The sequence below is a fragment of the Peromyscus eremicus genome, chromosome 8a (genome assembly GCF_949786415.1).
Source record: "Peromyscus eremicus chromosome 8a, PerEre_H2_v1, whole genome shotgun sequence".
NCBI lineage: Eukaryota > Metazoa > Chordata > Mammalia > Rodentia > Cricetidae > Peromyscus > Peromyscus eremicus.
The window spans coordinates 25,309,199-25,327,064 of record NC_081423.1 but is presented as its reverse complement, the minus strand read 5'-3'; positions in this window follow the sequence as shown (position 1 = coordinate 25,327,064).

Below are 17,866 nucleotides of genomic sequence, written 5' to 3'. Positions count from 1 at the left end.
AGGTTTAACTGTGTAGATAAGGGAAAAGTTATACACATAAGTATTAGCAATGCATCCTTAAGGTTTTATGTAATAATACTGTTTTAAAAACCTATCTTTTTCAGCCTCTATCTTTGCTTTCTCATGTCCACATTTCATACAGTAATTCCTTCCCTGTTAAGAAGCTCTCAGGGTTTGTAATCAGGGATGGAGATAACTCTAGAAGTTCTTTTATTGTACAAGACTGTTTTAGCTATTCTGGGTTTTTTGTTTTTCCAAGTGAAGTTGAGTGTTGTTCTTTCAAGGTCTGTAAAGAATTTTGTTGGGATTTTGATAGGGATAGTGTTGAATTTCTAGATTGCTTTTGGTAAGACTGTCATTTTTACTATGTTAATCCGACTGATCCATGAGCATAGAAGATCTTTCCATCTTCTGGTATCTTCGCCAATTTCTTTCTTCAAAGGCTGGAAGTTTTGTCATATAAGTCTTTCACTTGCTTGGTTAGAGCTACTCCAAGAAATTTTGTAATTTGTGGCTATTGTAAAGGGTGTTGTTTTCCTGATTTCTTTCTTAGCCTGTTTGTCATTTAGTAATAAAAATCCACATGGTAGTGGCATAAAAACAGACAGATTGATCAGTGGAATCAAATAAAAGACCCACATGTAAATCCACATACCTATGGACACCTGATTTTTGAAAAAGAAGACAGAATTATACAATGGAAAAAGGAAAGCTTCTTCAACAAATAGTGCTGGACTAAACTGGATGTTGGCATGTAGAAGAATGCAAACACATCCATGTCTGTCATCTTGCACAAAACGGAAATCCAAGTGCATCAAAGACCTCAAAATAAAATCAGTTGCACTGAACCTGATAGAAGAGAAAGTGTGGAATAGCCTTTAATGAATTGGCATAGGAGATAGTTTCCTGAACAGATCACCAACAGGCACTAAGACTGACAATTAATAAATAGAACCTCATGAAACTAAAAAGCTTCTGAAAGTCAATGGACACCATCAACAGGACAAAACCACAGCCTATAAATAGGAAAAGTTCTTTGCCAACTCCACATCTGACAGAGGGCCAATTTCCAATATATATGTATATATATATATATATATATATATATATATATATATATATATATGAACTCAAGACTAGACATAAATAAATCAAATAATCCAGTTTTAAAATGGAGTGCAGATCTAAACAGAGACTCCTCGATGTGGCACATTTTCACAATGGACTATTACTCAGTTGTTAAAAACAATAACATGAGGAAATTTACAGGCAAATGAATGGAACTAGAAAAAGGTCATCCTGAATGAGGTAAGCCAGACCCGGAAAGACAAAAATGGCATCTACTCATTTATAAGTGGATATCATATGGAAAGTAAAAGATAATCATGCCAGAATCCACATGAGAGCCACAGAGAGGTTAAATAATAAGGAGGGCTCAAGAGGGGAAGCATGAATCTCCCTGGGAAAGGGAAACAGAATAGATGTTGCAGGTGGACTAGGGATTGGGTATGGGTGAGAACAGGAAGAATCAGGTGGGAAGAAGATGGAGGGAGAGAGTCCTGGGAGAGACAACTGGAACTGGGGTGAACTTGGGGGCAAGGTAGAAACCTAGCACAACAGAATCAACTAACTTTTTCTTATAGGGTTTCACAGGGACAATCAAGGAGCCTGCATGGGTTTGACAAAGGCCTTTTGAATATATGTTACAGTTGTGTAGCTTGCTCTTCTTGTAGGACTCCTAACAGTGGAAACAGAGGCTGTCTCTGGCTCTTTTCCCTGTTTTGGGGACTCTTTTCCCTGTTTTGGGGACTCTTTTCTTCCTTGTCCAACCTTAATACTAGGGGAGGTGCCTAGTCTTATTGCAATTTGGTATCTCATGTTTGGTTGATATCCCTGGGAGGCCTGCCCTTTCCTGAAGGGAATTGGAGGAAGAAGGTAGGGGAGGGACTGGGAAGAGGGGAGGGAGAGGTAACTTCTGTTGGGATGGATGTAGTATATTAGAGAGAAAAAGAGAAAAAAATGGGGTGGAGCGAATAAGCTCTCAGGCTCTCCTTTTTTATTTTTGATACTTTTTATTATAATGTGTAGGTTTGCCAAATATACTATAGAGTGTACAGTTAAATTTGCCTTTCCAAAAAGCAGAAAAAATTTTTCATTATGAATATTTGCCTAGAATTAAAATTCAACTGGATGCCCTATATGCTTGCTTGCTAAAGCCCTTTTGTGCCCAGACTTGTCATGCTTTTTTCTGTAGTATCTTCATGGTGACCTATATAAAACAAAGACTTAATTAATTATTCAAAGACTTTTTTTCAGCAGTGAGGCATTTTAAGTATTCATAGTAATCACTTTGGAGTTTAATTAAATATACAAAAGTTTTTAAACTGGTAGCATGTTGACCTAGTCCCACTTCTTTTATAAATTATTTTCAACTCTGTCTAATGTGACTTTCTTCTTCTTCCTTTTTGTTCCCACTTAAAAAGAAAAAAAAAAGAGACCAAACACAACCTCTTAACCCATTTGAATCATTAGAATGTCTATTTTATTATACTGTTGATTGCAGAATATGTCTTTCTTGACATTAAAAGAGATGTCTTGGGAAAACGGAACTTTATCTTTAGGTCACTTAGCATGCACTACTCTCCATCTAACTGGACTCTGTGATGAAAAGAAGCTATGGGGAAATGGTGGTTGGGAATTGGATCTCCTGAAAATATAAAATGTCAAAAGGTGACTATATTCCAAATATTATAACAATCTCCAAACTGCTTGTTAGTTCAAGGCTGAAAATAGCCTGGATAACAGATGTGAAACTAAAGACTTCTGCAACTCATGGTACCTTCGGGAAAATAGGTGTTATTTTTTTTCTAGGCCATGGCAATCATTAAAATAGATGATGCCATCATTATAACAATTTCCTCTAGAACATGAGGAAAACTATCACACCTGTCATCTTACCTTTCACAGGCAATAATCCTGCCATGCTTTGCTCCTTTTGTTGAAATCTAAGTAATCAGGTAAGATAATGAGAATGGTTGTTTACAGATTTGAAGTACCTTAGAAATAAGTTAAATGAACTGTGTTGACTTTGTTTTCCTACACATTTGTGTGCACAAATACTAAAGGCAAACACAAAAATGTAAACCTTCATTTGGCTATAGAAGACTTGAAGTCATGAAACTAAAACTATTTTTAATTAGCTCAATGTGTATTTTTATTACAATTAGTGTCACATTTTAATATTTTAAACATGGTGTATCTTGTGATCACTGGTGATTAATGCCAAATAATAAATCCAAAGTACAACAAAATACTGTTGTTTTACACCGCCTTCTATTAGCTCATTTTTTTGGTGAAAACAAATAAACAAAACAAACTGATTCTATCTATGGAACTACACTTCTGCATTATGGAGAGCGGTAGTAGACTTGTAAATCAAATGTCTAGGACTTATATCAGGATATCATTTCTTCATGTACCATTTCCTGGATTGTACTCCAGGAAGAGGAAAGGAGAAGTGAAAATGACCATGCTCTGCAGCAGTCCTGCTTCCCAGACCCTACCAGCTTTCTAGAGCTTGTCCTGCATGAAAGCTGATATTCTAAGTTCTTAGTTCATCTGAGGAGCCCTTTTAGGTATCTGATGAAATCTGTATACTTAATTGAGAACTAGTAGTTCTGGTTGCTTGAAAACTAAAAACTTCAGCTAAAATGCTAGGTGTACATTCACTTAAAAATCTCAAGACAAAGAGAATGCAAGCAGTGTGGAGACTCATGCATAGCTATAATAAGGTATCCAAGACAGTGGGTTAACATTCAAGAAGTGCATTTGCTCATAGTTCTGGAACTTTGGGTTCTGTGTTCAAGAGGTTGACAGGGCTGTAGCTTGAGTTTTCCTGCCTGGCCCACGGTCAGGGCAAATCTCTCTCACCTGCCAGTCCCACAGCCGCTCACACCCAACCAAGTAAACACAGAGACTTATATTGGTTACAAACTGTATGGCCGTGGCAGGCTTCTTGCTAACTGTTCTTACAACTTAAATTAATCCATTTCCATTAATCTATACCTTGCCACATGTCTTGTGGCTTACCGGCATCTTCACATGATGCTGCTTGTCCTGGTGGTGGCTGGCAGTGTCTCTCTGACTCAGCCTTCCACTTCCCAGCTTTATTCTCCTCCTTGTCCTGCCTACACTTCCTGCCTAGCCAATGGCCAATCAGTGTTTTATTTATTGACTAATTAGCAACACATTTGCCATACAGAACATCCCATAGCACTTCTTCCCCCCATTTTTTTTTCAAAAAGGAAGGTTTTAACCTTAACAAAGTAAAATTACATATAATTTGGGAATTTGGGCATAGCTTCTCTTACTACTTCCTGCTGGAGGGGGGGGGCGCTGTATCTTATGGGGATACAAAGAAAATTTTAGGATTATGGAATAGTCCATGAGGGTGTATCATCTGAGCCAGTTGCCTTGAAACCATTCTGAATGTTGGATCATCTGGGCCATGGTGTCATCGGAGACCTTTCAGGGGGTCTTGGCTGGTCAAAGCTGATGTATCTTAATCTGGAACAAATCCATAGTCTCTGGCTTTCTGTGGGAACAAAAGCAGAGTCTCCTTTCCAAAGCAACATATCCTTACATCCAAATTTTGAAGTCAAGATATCTTTAAAACATATATATTGGTTTAACTCAACATCTTTTACGATCAAATGCAGTTAAAAATCCCAGAGGCAACACAATCCAGATTCTCTGTGTAGTACTCATCTTTACGTGGCTTATTTTTTATATTAATTTTACTGTCTCTTTAAAGACTTTATATTTTAAAACTATGTATTTGTTTATATAACTGTATATATCACCTTTTTTGTCTCTTTCAAGCCTACGTATATTTTACACACATTGTAAACTATTACATCTGAATCTGTCTTATTGTGAATCTATTGCTTTAAAATGCAGCAGCTGTGGCTGCTGGCTCCACCCACCTCAGCTTCCCAACATGGAGGTGGTTTACCGATAGCTCCCAGCTATCTTGGGTCTATGCTTTTATCCAAGCAGCGTGTAGCCCAAAAACCTCTTTTGTTTTGTACTAGCAAAGTCTAAATCCACCATGCAGCTTAATGTGCCACTTGCAGAGCCCTCAATCCCGCCATACTGCAGGTCGAGCGTGCATGCTAGGAACCCACCAGTAGCTCAAACCGGCAGCTGCCGCTCATTTGAGAGAGACAATTAGGAAGCTGTTTTTAGCTCCGTTTTAGAACCTTTTTTCTCAGTTTTTAGGTGGAAACTCTTGCCACCACGTTGGATGCCATTTGTAGCTTGAGTTTTCCCTGCACAGGGCTGATTTTTTTTTTTGTTGGTTTCTTTCATTTTCTGAGGCTTCTGCTTTGTGCTTGTAGGTAGTTTGTTGGTAGTTCTCTTCTTTCCATGTCTCTGCACACACATTATTTCCTGACTGTATGTCTATCTGTATATTAGTTTTCTCATGTAAGAATGTGAGCCATATTGACTTACAGTATGTTTAATGGCATCCTTGTGAATTAATTACCTTGATAAAGACCATATCATCAAAGGCAGTCATATTTTGAGGTATGAGGGTCTTTAAATTTCAAAATACAAATTTTAGGGAGAGAATTCAGGAGTAAGAGAAACGAATGGGAAAAGCTATCATCACTTTCCTTACTTGGAAGATACTTTCCTGGGGAACTTGGAACTGAGAAAATGAGGGAATGTGAGACAGATGAATTTGATCAGTACTAAGCGACAATGTTTTATGGTAGGTCTGATAGGATCACACAAGTTAAAGTGGCACAGAAATATAGTAAATTTGTGCTTGCTGATTAATGTAGTAATTCATTGCTTGGAGTAAGGTTTGAGAATGTGGTTTAATTTGTATATTTCACTTCAGTTTGCATAAATAAATCATACACTCCTAGATCAGAAATACTAATTTTAAAAAGAGCTGTGAAGCTCTCTGTCCTTGGAAGTAGACATACTTTTCATTCTCCCTGGAAGCCGAAAACCCAAAAGTTAGTTTAATGCATAGGGAGCTACCAACCTTGTTGGTTTTTCTGAAATTACTTTGAAACATTTTTAAATATGACCCCCAATGCAATCACTTTACATCATTACTCAATATTATAAAATGAAATCAGAAGTTTAATGAGCCTTTAAAAACTTTCAGAAATGTCAAGGAAAGTCATTGTCAAATATGAAATGTGTCTTTAAGTTATTTGAAGGAATAAGAATGAGAAGGAGAAGAGGTAAAAAACATTAGTGGAAATTTGATGGTAAAAAGAGGCTCAATCCTTGGATCATATAGCTCAAAACGTGGATGGCAATTGGCCAGTGGGCATGTGTGTGCCACTGTAGGGCTTATTTACAGATGCTGAAAATTGTCAGGCGCCAAGTAGCCTAACTGATTCTCATGGGAAAAAGCTGTGTACCCAACCTTCCGTTAACAGTTTCAATAGCAACCATTTTTCAACAAAACCACAGTATGAACCTTTTGATCAACTCCCTAGAAACATGATGGTTTGCTGCATGGTCCGTTGATCAAGCCCTGGAACAAAGAGACCTTTCCCTGAACCCTACCTTACACTAACTTCCTCCTGGTAACTTTCCATACCCCTATCTACTTCTCCTAGCTCCCAGCATATATAAGCCTGACTCCCCTTGCAATAAACGAGACCTTGATGCAACTCAGACTGACTTTGTCTTCTTTTACGCGCCTGGTCTCCTTTCTCTCTCTCCCCCATTGGTCTTTCAGGAGGTGCCTCCTCGGGTCTCATCAAATAACCTGGCCCGCGGGACGGGTCAGAAAATGAAATAGGGAATTTAATCAACCTTCACACCACTCTATGGCTAAAGAGTTGAAAACATCTGAGTTCTGTATCTCCAATGTGTACCCAGAAGCTTACTTGTCATACATATAAGGTTTCCCTTGAAAAACAAGAGTGGACTCAACCGGCTGGGCGGTGGTGGTGCTTGCCTTTAATCCCAGCACTAGGGAGGCAGAGGCAGGCGGTTCTCTGTGAGTTCAAGGCCAGCCTGGTCTCCAAAGCCAGTTCCAAAGCTACACAGTGCAAAACTACACAGAGAAACCCTGTCTCGAAAAAAAAAAAAAACACAAAAAAAACAAAAAAAGAGTGGACTCAACAATATTTATGTAGAGTCATTGATTGAAGGATGATGACCATTATGATTTATCAGTTTGTATTTTTTTCATTGAACATACAATAGAGTTTTTGACAACTTTTTTTCACCAAATTACATATGACCACTAAATTAGTACTGGATTACTTCAGCATTTCACTTCTATTTCATTTCATCTTTCAGTCTATTTTGTGCTTCAATAGTTTTGACTTCTATGATTTATCCTAAGTACAAAGTACAACTATGGATAAGAAAATTAAGTCCCTTAATCTTAAGAGGCTCATATATACAGTACCTTCAATACCTAATTGTGGTCCAAATCATTCATTTCATTGTGTCTTATTCCATTGGATGCCAACCATTGTTCTCAAAGTATGTCTGAAGCTTCTAAAACCTTCCTTTAAAAAGTAGGAGTAAATCTGTGTTTGAAGTCAAGTGACACGTAATCAAATAATAAAACCTTAATTAGAGATGAATATGAAGAGCTCTTTGCCACAAGTTGATCATATTTTTCTCAAGAAATACCTGAAGCATATCAAAGAATGGTAATCAACATTCCTGTGAAACGTGACAGAATCAATTTTTTTTCTGCAGTTACTCTCCCAGGAAGAGTTTGGCTTCAACTCTTTATTGATGGATAGGCTCTTTGAATCTGGGAAGATTACACTCTGACTATTTGAACTATTTAAAATAGAAGTGTTTCTCTTGTGATTGGCTATACTATCATCATATCCCCTTAGTGATACTGCTTTGATCTTGATTAATCATCACAGATCCATAGAGATTCAGTCTAAAGGAGAGGTTGTGTGTGACACGGAGCCTTGCAAGTTATTGCAATTTGTAATCTTTGCAACTGCTACAATTTCTATCTTAGATCAAACACAGAAAGTATTGAAAGAAAGTAACGGTTTGATAACAGTAGTACTTTGGTTTTCCTGTGTCACTACAGAGGATATATAAAGGACACTTGCTTTGTTACGATTGGTTTGTCCCTTCCTCACTCACCTGTTCTTCTTTTAAATAATAATCATAGAACAATGATTTTAAATTTTAGAATCATTCATTATCAATCCTCTGGCTCTAAACATGAGCATATTACTCAGCCCTAGAAAATCAATATGTTTTCCCTTCTGACCACACAGGGATGAGAAAATGACTCAATTCACCCAGTGCAGTGAAATTCAATATTTGAAGTTTTCTGGAACAGCTAAGAAAGTAAGAATTCTTTTTTTATTACTGAACACTGAGAGGATAACATAAAAGCCTGATAGACATGACTACTCTGTGTGATAATTGGCTGATCAAATGGCTCCAAAATGGAGGAAAGTCATGATTCATAGAGAAAATGAGTTCAGATGGTGCTGTTTGAGGTGTTTGCCATCATACCCATGCTGCCTTGCCTTATATTCTTGAAATAATGATGGTTTTGTATTGAACCTAAATAGGACATTTGTACCACCTCATCTAAGTTTCAGGGAAAATTGCAGAGAAGAGCAGAGGGCATGAGTCAGCCATTGCAAACAAGGTCTCACAGCAACTGTACTTGCCTGCATTGGGCCTACACAAAACTGGGCTTGTGAATAGCAAGTCATGGATTGAAAAGAGGCTCATGGAGCCTCTGTAGTCATTTGTTTAAATAACTCAAAATCATTTGGGAAGAAAGCATTAATGAGGAAGTATCCAGATTTGGTTTGTCTGTGGGCATGCTTATGGGAATTGTCTTGATTGTTAACTGATGTAGGAAAACCCAGCCTATTTTGGTTAGCACTATTCCCTATGCAGGTATTTCAAACAATAGAAGAGAAGAGAAAGCAGGCTGGAAGTCAGCAAGCAAAGATGTGTTTATTCTTTCTTTGATCTTGAGTGTGGATGTGATGTTACTACTTGAGTACCTGCCTTGACTTCCCCCAATTGATGGGCTGTGACTTAGAATTGTAACACAAACAAACACTTTCCTCCTCCATGTTGCTTTTTTTATCATAACAAGAGAAATGAAATTGGAGCATACTTCATGCTGAACTATTGGCAATGATGGATTCTGGGGTAGAGAATGCCATTCCTTTCAATTGTGTATCAAATGGTTGAGTCCACTAGGCTTCAGGCTCTAAAACCTATGGAGACACAGACGGACCTAGTTAAAAATCAAAGGGTCAAAAACCCCCAAAATGGGGCATGAGTGTGAGGAAGGAACTTGCAGGGAAGAGTATAGGGGTAGGGATGTGGGAGAGAAACATGAGGAAGAGGATGAAAGTAAGGAGAATGAACTGAATGAATGCATAAAATTGCCAATGAACAAATTTAGTGAGAATTATCATAATTACAATATAAAAACAATTTTTAATCCATTTTATTAGGTCAATTTTAGTGCTACTTTTGTCTCTGGTAGTTATTAGAACTGCTCAAACTTTTCTCCTAATAATTCACAAATTCAAATTGAGGTTCCAGGAGCCAAGAATGAGTGGGATGATCAGTGTGGACAAAAATATAAAAACAGCCTAGTCAGGAAGATAATCTTGAAACAAAGATTATTATTTCACTAGCCAAAGTTAGAGAAAGTGCATGGATATAGAATGAATCTCAATACTTCTATACAATTCTGGTAATTCAAGACTCATTTAGCCAAGTGTTCTCATGCTTAAAGTTATTGATTGTGCCTCAATAGTTAGTTGCAGAGAAATCCACCAGTTTATCAAGTGTTCAAGATGCAGCCTCTGTCTCTCATATTGGTCTCTCTGATGCACAATGGATCTAATATCTTGATGTATGATATTGATAAGAGTTATTTCCAAGGGAGCTTTAGAGTAAGTCTTAGAGCTCGGCAAGTCAGAATTCCATTTGAAATTGAGAGATGCATCTCTAATCCCCTACTGTTCAGAATATCGGCTGTGAGTATGCTAGCAGGGAATGTGTGATTATCACCCACATTCAAAATATTAAAGTATTAGTTTTGCTTTCTTCTGAGTGAATTTGTGTAAAATGTTATTCCTTAAGCTCTTTTTTTTAAAGCAAAGTTTTACTTTTTCTGTGGGAACTTATTATGGCATGGCCAAAGGCACTCTACCATAGCTCTCAATCTTTCATGACTGCTGCTTGAGTCATAATTAAAAGTTAGCAGCAAAATGCCAAATAAATTGGGCAAACCGTTATCCACTAGGCTCAGGTTCCAAGAGAAATATATTTTTGGTTTATAATATGTAGGTCATTAAAAAAATGGGAAAGAAAGAAGCTTTTGGCTGTAACTCATTTATATTTTATGGAACAAATGCCTCAGCACTTATATTTTACCCAACTTTTAATTAAATCATGCATTGAGTTTTACACAACTATTAATAAGTTAAAGTTTTTCTATGAAGTATTTTTATGCTCCTACAACTTTTATAAAGTCTATGACACTAATGCTAAAACTTCAACTGTATGTTAGGATAACCTTTGATGTGATTATCATAATTTTGACTAGCTTAATTTTATACTTAAGTTTAACTCCAACTTAGATGGCAATCAGCTCTACTTTCCATGCCTAATTGCAATAATCCAAACCCTTCTATGTGATTTACAAGACTCCTTATAGCCTGGGATTTAGTCAATATGTATTCAGTTGAGAAAATTAAAACCAACTTGAAGAAAGAATAAGAAAAGGAATAGTGGGGAGAAAGAAAAGAATTTAGGAATTAGGGGAATGGCATCAGGTACAACTTGATCCAGGACTTTAAGCAGTGCTGTGTCTCCTTGTTAATGCTCCTCATTCTCCAACTCTGAAGATGGTAAAACAGCTTATATGTGATTACAAACAATGTTAGTCATAGAATTATGGGTGACAAAGACTTCTCTGTAGAATACAGTAAAAATTAACAATAAGGGGAGGAAAAAGCTCAGTAGGCAAAGTGCTTGCCACACAGGTTTAAGGGCTTGAGTTTGGGTCTCCAGAGCCCATGTAAAGTTGACAAAACTTCTACAGTGAAATGAGAGGCAGAGTCAAGCTCACATGCCAACAAGCTTGAGGCACACAACAGTGAACAAGAGACCCTCTTTCATACAGGGTATGCACCCATATCTGACATTGTCCTCTGGTTTTCATGGTTGTTCTGTGATATCCATGCATATGTATGTGTGCACTTTACACACACACACACACACACACACCACGGTAAAAATAGTAACAATAAGTGTGTCTATTGGAGGAAATCATAAAGACCTCAACACCTGTACTGAGACAAAATGAGTGTTCAAGTAACACATACACCGTGGCCTTTCCATAGCTTACGCTGATTTTGCTCCTGTTACTATTGTACTGATAAGCATCCCTGTCCAGTTGATGACATTTCTCACATCATTAATTCAGGTGCTTCAATTTATTTTATCTCATGGATCTACAATCTGTAAGAACTTAGAATCTAACCATCAGAAGCACAGACAAGCATCTGTCTCGGATTATATCCCATTTATTTTCAACACGATTTTGTTTAATTCCAGAATAAAACACACTTCAATGCTTCAAATATGTAGGAGGATGCAGTTATAGTACCTGATCTAGATGCAATAGAACAAAAGCACAGGAAGGAGGAGGAAAAGTGTGGCTTCTAGCTTCCCAGCTCTTTTCCAGCTGCACCTGGGCAGTATGCATGGAGTAAGCGAGGGGGTGTGGTAGACACCTGCCGATGTTTGCCAGCGCACTGTGTCAGATTTGGCTGCCACAAGCTGATTCAGAGAGGACAAGTGGTGGTGCTTATTGTCAACAGAACAAGCAACACTGTAACAACTCACACAGCCATTTTTTTTCTCTTTTTTTTTTTTTAACGAAAACAAAGCAGAGCATCAAAACCATGCAGAATCTCAAACCGGTTGTTCTATTTTATTTGGACTTTATTTTCTGTGTCTGGCATCTTCTGTCACTTTGTTGTTTTGAAATGATGTGGACACACAGCCACAGGCTCAGGTCACACAACTGCTGCAAGATACTGTAGACAAATTTCTAAACAGTCTTATTAAATAAAAAAACATGAGAATAGGAAGAAGCAAAGTGCTAGAGAGGCCCACAGAAATCCACAAAGATACCCCCACAACAGACTGCTGGCAATGGTCGAGAGACAGCCCAAACTGACCTACTCTGATGATGGGATGGCCAAACACCCTAATTGTCGAGCTAGAAACCTCATCCAACTACTGAGGGATCTGGATGCAGAGATCCATGACTAGGCTCCGGGTGGATCTCTGGGAGTCCAATTAGCGAGAATGAGGAGGGTTTATATGAGCGAGAATTGTTGAGACCAAGGTTGGATAAAGCACAGGGACAAATAGCCAAACGAACGGAAACACATGAACTATGAACCAATGGCTGAGGGGTCACCACCTGGATCAGGCCCTCTGAGTGGGTGAGACAGTTGATTGGCCTGATCTGTTTGGGAGGCATCCAGGCAGTGGGACCGGGTCCTGTGCTCATTGCATGAGTCGGCTGTTTGAAACCTGGGGTCTATGCAGGGTGGCTTGGCTCGGCCTGGGAGGAGGGCACTGGACCTACCTGGACTGAGTCTACCAGGTTGATCTCAGTCTGCCGGGAAGGCTTTGCCCTGGAGAAGATGGGAATGGGGGGCGGGAGGGGGGAGAACAAGGGAATCCATGGCTGATATGTAGAATTGAATTGTATTGCAAAATAAAAATTAAAAAAAAAACAACACGGAGCCAAATATAGGGGAGAAAGCCTTAGAGATTAGGGAAATAGAACCACCAACCACCTTACCTCACCAGCTCTGTAGCTTCTATAATGTCATGACTTCCTGTTTACCCAGGCTTTTATTGCCTTGCTGTTTTGCCCTCTTATTGGCTCTTAGCCCAGCTACCTCACTTCCTTGTTACTAGACCTCCAGGTCTCCATGGTTGGTACTGGGATTAAAGGTTTGTGTCACCATGCTTGGCTATTCCCTAGTGTGTCCTTGAACACACAGAGACCCTGCCTGCCAAGTGATTGGATTAAGGGCTGTGCTACCACTGCCTGACTTTTGTGTTTACTTAAAATGGCTTGCTATTTCCTCTGATCTCTAGGCAAACTTTATTTATTAGCATACAAATAAAATACCACCACATTTCAGCACAAATAAAATATAACCACAAGATACCTGTGTGGTTTCAGTAAGATCCTACTCACTATTAGTCTTTAAAATACTTTATCACCATGAGTTAAAGTCAATAGGAATGAGAAGTCCTGGCAGCTATGGTACAGTGAGTTCACTAAAGACAGTAAAACTTCAGTGTCTAGTATAAATCATTAAAACAAAAGGATTTGGTTATGTTCACCAAGGGAGAAAGATAAATGTTTGGGGATATAGATACATTCAAACTGATAGGAAATCTGCAATATGTGTACCTATATAAAATATTACATGGTTCCGCATTGATATGTATAAATTAAAAATTTTAAACATAAGCTTAAAATAAAGCTATTTCAGTTAATATATTTAAAATTTTATACCTCAAAGAAGGAATAGCTGAGGTATGTACAATAAAAAATATTTGAATTTACTATGCTCATTTCTGTCAAAATGATGGTAAGTTATTACTTTCTAATGACTTTACTTGCTTTAGTACATCAGAATACTGTTTAACATCTTCACAAAACAAGAGTGTAAAGGTTCAAACAGAATTTTAAAGAATGAAAATGCAAAGATATTTGGCAATTATGACAATATTATTTGCAATTTTAAAACAATGGCAAATCAGATTAAAAAAAGACCCTTGAGCAGACATTAATGCAACTTACTGAATTATGAATAAGAAGAGTATGAACTTACCCCAAACAACAGACAAGCTAAGAGAAGATACAGGCCCACACGGAACTCTAATCTTTTCCTTATAATAATTTCTCTTTAATATTCTCACCAAATCAGTTTTATTTTTGGTTAAGAAGTCACAGCAATACTATGTACCTCCTAGTGTCACTGCAACTTGATGTACCGTGGCTGGCTGATATCCATGCAATGTTGCATGAACTCTAAATGGTCTTATATTAAAAACCCAGAGCCAGATATTGGGGTAAATGCTGAAAGATCAGAGACAAAGGAACAATCCACTAGAGGAACTTATCACCACTACCAAATCCTCAGGCCAAAATGGAAGGCAAGAGCCTGTCTCCATGAATCCTCTGACTAAAAGCCTCTGAGTCCTCAGCTGAAAGGGGTTTGAGTCCTCAGCTGAAAAGCCTCTAGTTCCTGACTCCTTATGCCTTATATGCCCTTCTCCCGGTCATTTCCTTTCCTTCCTAGTGCTAGGATTAAAGGTATGTGTGATTCCCAAATACTGGTAGCAAAGGCATGAGATCTCAAGTGCTGGGATTAAAGGCATGTGACTCCCAAGTACTGGGATTAAAGGCATGTGCCACCACTGCCTGGCTCTGTTTCTCTCCTAGACTGAATCAATCTCATGTAGTCCAGGGTGGCTTTGAACTCACAGAAATCCAGATAGATCTCTGCCTATCGAGTGCTAGGATTAAAGGTGTGAGCCACCACTGCCCGGCCTCTATGTTTAATCTAGTGGCTGGCTTTGTCCTCTGATCTTCAAGCAAATTTTATTAGGGTACAACAAAATATCACCACAACGCCTACCCTTTTCTTAAGAGAAATGGAGTTGGAAGAGTGGATGGGATGGGGAGAAGAGCAGAGAGGGGCAAAGGGACTGGGAGGCGAGGTGGGAGAGGAAACCATGGATTGAATGTAAAAACAAACAAACAAACAAATAAATAAATAGGTAAATAAATAAATAAATAAATAAAGCAAACGGAATTCAGAGTGAGTTATCACTGCTCTATTTACTAGAAGTTTAGAATTTTCCATGGGAAAAGAAAGAAAATCTCAAAGTTGAATGGGAAGGGATGGGAGGATAGCAGGGTAGCTGTGGGGGGATGTGAGTATATTCAAAATACATTGTATTAAATTCTCAAAAAATAATAAAAATATTGTTAAACATAAATAAAAGTTCAGAGTCCTTCTGGTATTTACCATCAATTATTAAAAATAAATTTCCTCAAAAAACCAAAAATAAATAAATAAATTTCCATGTTTAATTTTCCATCAATATTGAATATCTCCTTCTCGTTACCCAAATTTATTCATGATAAATATCAATTACACATGTATTTATTCATTCAATGGATTATTGTTTTGTCAAAACTCTTATGATCTAGTTGAGACATTGCTAATTAAGTCAGCTAAGGTAGATAACTTAGCCCATAGGGAACTGTATATATTTTTCCCACACTATAAGTATTGCTGATAGAACTAAAATCATATGTAATAGTTGCACTAAGGATAGCCAACAGAAGTGCATGGTAAATTTGGCATAAGATAAACAGATAATATATGGCATGTGTTCAGATTATAATATATTGAGAGGAGTAAACCCAACATTATAGAAGTAGTGTGAATGAAGAACTACATGGAATACATAACACTTAGATGTTAGAAGAATGAATTAGGAAATTCTCAGGCAGCAAACCAATACAACAGGAATCAGATAGAAGAGATTGGCTGAGTATAATGCATAGAGAAAAGAGTCAATTGCTGTACAGATGAGGGTTGAAGGAGTTAGGAAAGGGATGTGGAATTGGTGAAATCCCCACCTCATTTATCTCAGTTCACATCAAAAATGACCTTCAAGTTAGGAGTCAATGGTAGGAAAATGCTGTCTACTTGATGTGTGTATAATGCTTCGGACATTACAAAATCTCATAGCAAACTCCCTGATCCATTGGCTCTTAGAACCATATGTTTGTCCTTAATATGTTTATTTAAGTTTCTCAGCTTTCATTATATTTTGTAAACTTTAAATTTACATGAGACTTTTCACCTATTTGTTATAGGCTAGTTGGTATAAAACTACTTATGTATAATTATTAAAGTTATTTCAAGTTTCTGTTTTTAATACATATACATTCATATTTTACATAAATTTAAAATTTTCAGAGCCCCCTACTAAAGACTTTTAGTCTTAAGCAGTGTGAATTACATGTAAAATTGTCTTGGATAGGGGCTGGAAAGATGTCTCGGTGCTCAAGAGTGCTTGCTGTTCTTGCAGAGGACCAAGTTTGGTTCTCTGTACCCACACTGAGTGACTCATACTGCTTGTAATTCCACTCCTCTTGCCTCTGTAGGTACCACACATTATATACACACATAAACTCACATGCATACACAAAAATAAAAATAAAAATTTTAAAAATTTGTCTTGGATAGTGGTAACACCTAATATTACATCAATAAACAAATAGGAAGGAAAAAAATCTCATGTTCTTCTTACCATGTCATTACCATGCCCTTACTAGGTATATATATTACTATATACCCTGAAATTATAAACCAGTTCTTTCAATTGAACAAACCCTTTGATGAGTCAAGGACCCAGATAGTTTTCCTACTTACTACAGATGATGGTAGTGAACACAATGCAATGTGATCAAAGAGGTAAAGGGACAAATGTACTTATTTTCATCAGGACTCACTGCAGATCCTTTGTATTGTTATAGAACAAAAATAACTCTGCTGTATCTCAGTAAGTCCCAGCCAAAGTGTGGAGCTATTTTGAGAAAAAATAGGGTCCAGCTGCTCCCTAAAGTCAGGGATAAGGTCATTCACCATGCAATGGGGATCTACTAATGGCCATGTTCCAAAGGGAACAACTGTCACTCAACACTTTTCACTTGCCAATAGCTTCTCAGGCCCACCATGCTAGAATTGTTAACATGATTGACCATGCACAGGTCTGGAGTAAGTAACCACAGCTGTTATGAGTTTATAAGTGCAACAGTCATGTTACATTCAGAGGGGGTATTTCACAGCACTCCCCCCATCCTCTGACTCTTCTGTTCTTTGTGCCCACTCTTCTGTGATGCCCCATGAGCCTTGGGACGGAGGTTAGTATAGACATCCTATCTATGGCTGATTACTCATAATCACTTATTTTCAGCACCATGACAAGTTTTGGGTCTGCATTAATCACTATCCACTGCAATAAGATCCTCTGATCAAGGTTGGGAGCAATACAAATTTAAGGATGCATATATATATATATATATATATATATATATATATATGAATGTATATATGAATATATATATGTGTATATATGTATATATATGCAAATTTTAGAAGGCAGCTTGACTGCATGACTTTTTAGAAAAGCAACGTTATTAGGTTCTCCATAGAAAGAAATGGAAATGGCTAGTAAACACTCTAAAATGGTGTTCGACATCCTTAGTCATGATGGAATGATAACTATCATCATCAAAATACATTAAGATTCATCAAAAGTACATCAAAGTACATTAAGTATTAGCATATCAAAGTACATTAAGATTCAGTCTATTCCCATCAGTATGATTATTATAAAGAATACAAATGGCAACAAATGTCGATGTGAATATAAGGAACAGGTTGTATTTATATATTATTGGTAGGGGCTGTAAACTAGTACAAATACTCTGGAAATCAGTCTGGAGTTTTCTCAAAAAAAATGCTGGAAATTGACTTACCATGTGACCCACTTACACCACTCTTGGCATATAACCAAAAGGCTACATATCTTTCTAAACAGATATTTACACACTGATGTTCATTGTTGTTCTCTTCACAATAGCTAGGAAATGGAATCAGTCTAGACAGCTGTCAATGGAAAAATGGATAATGAAAATGTGGTAACTTTACACAACGTAATTGCACTCAGCTGTAAA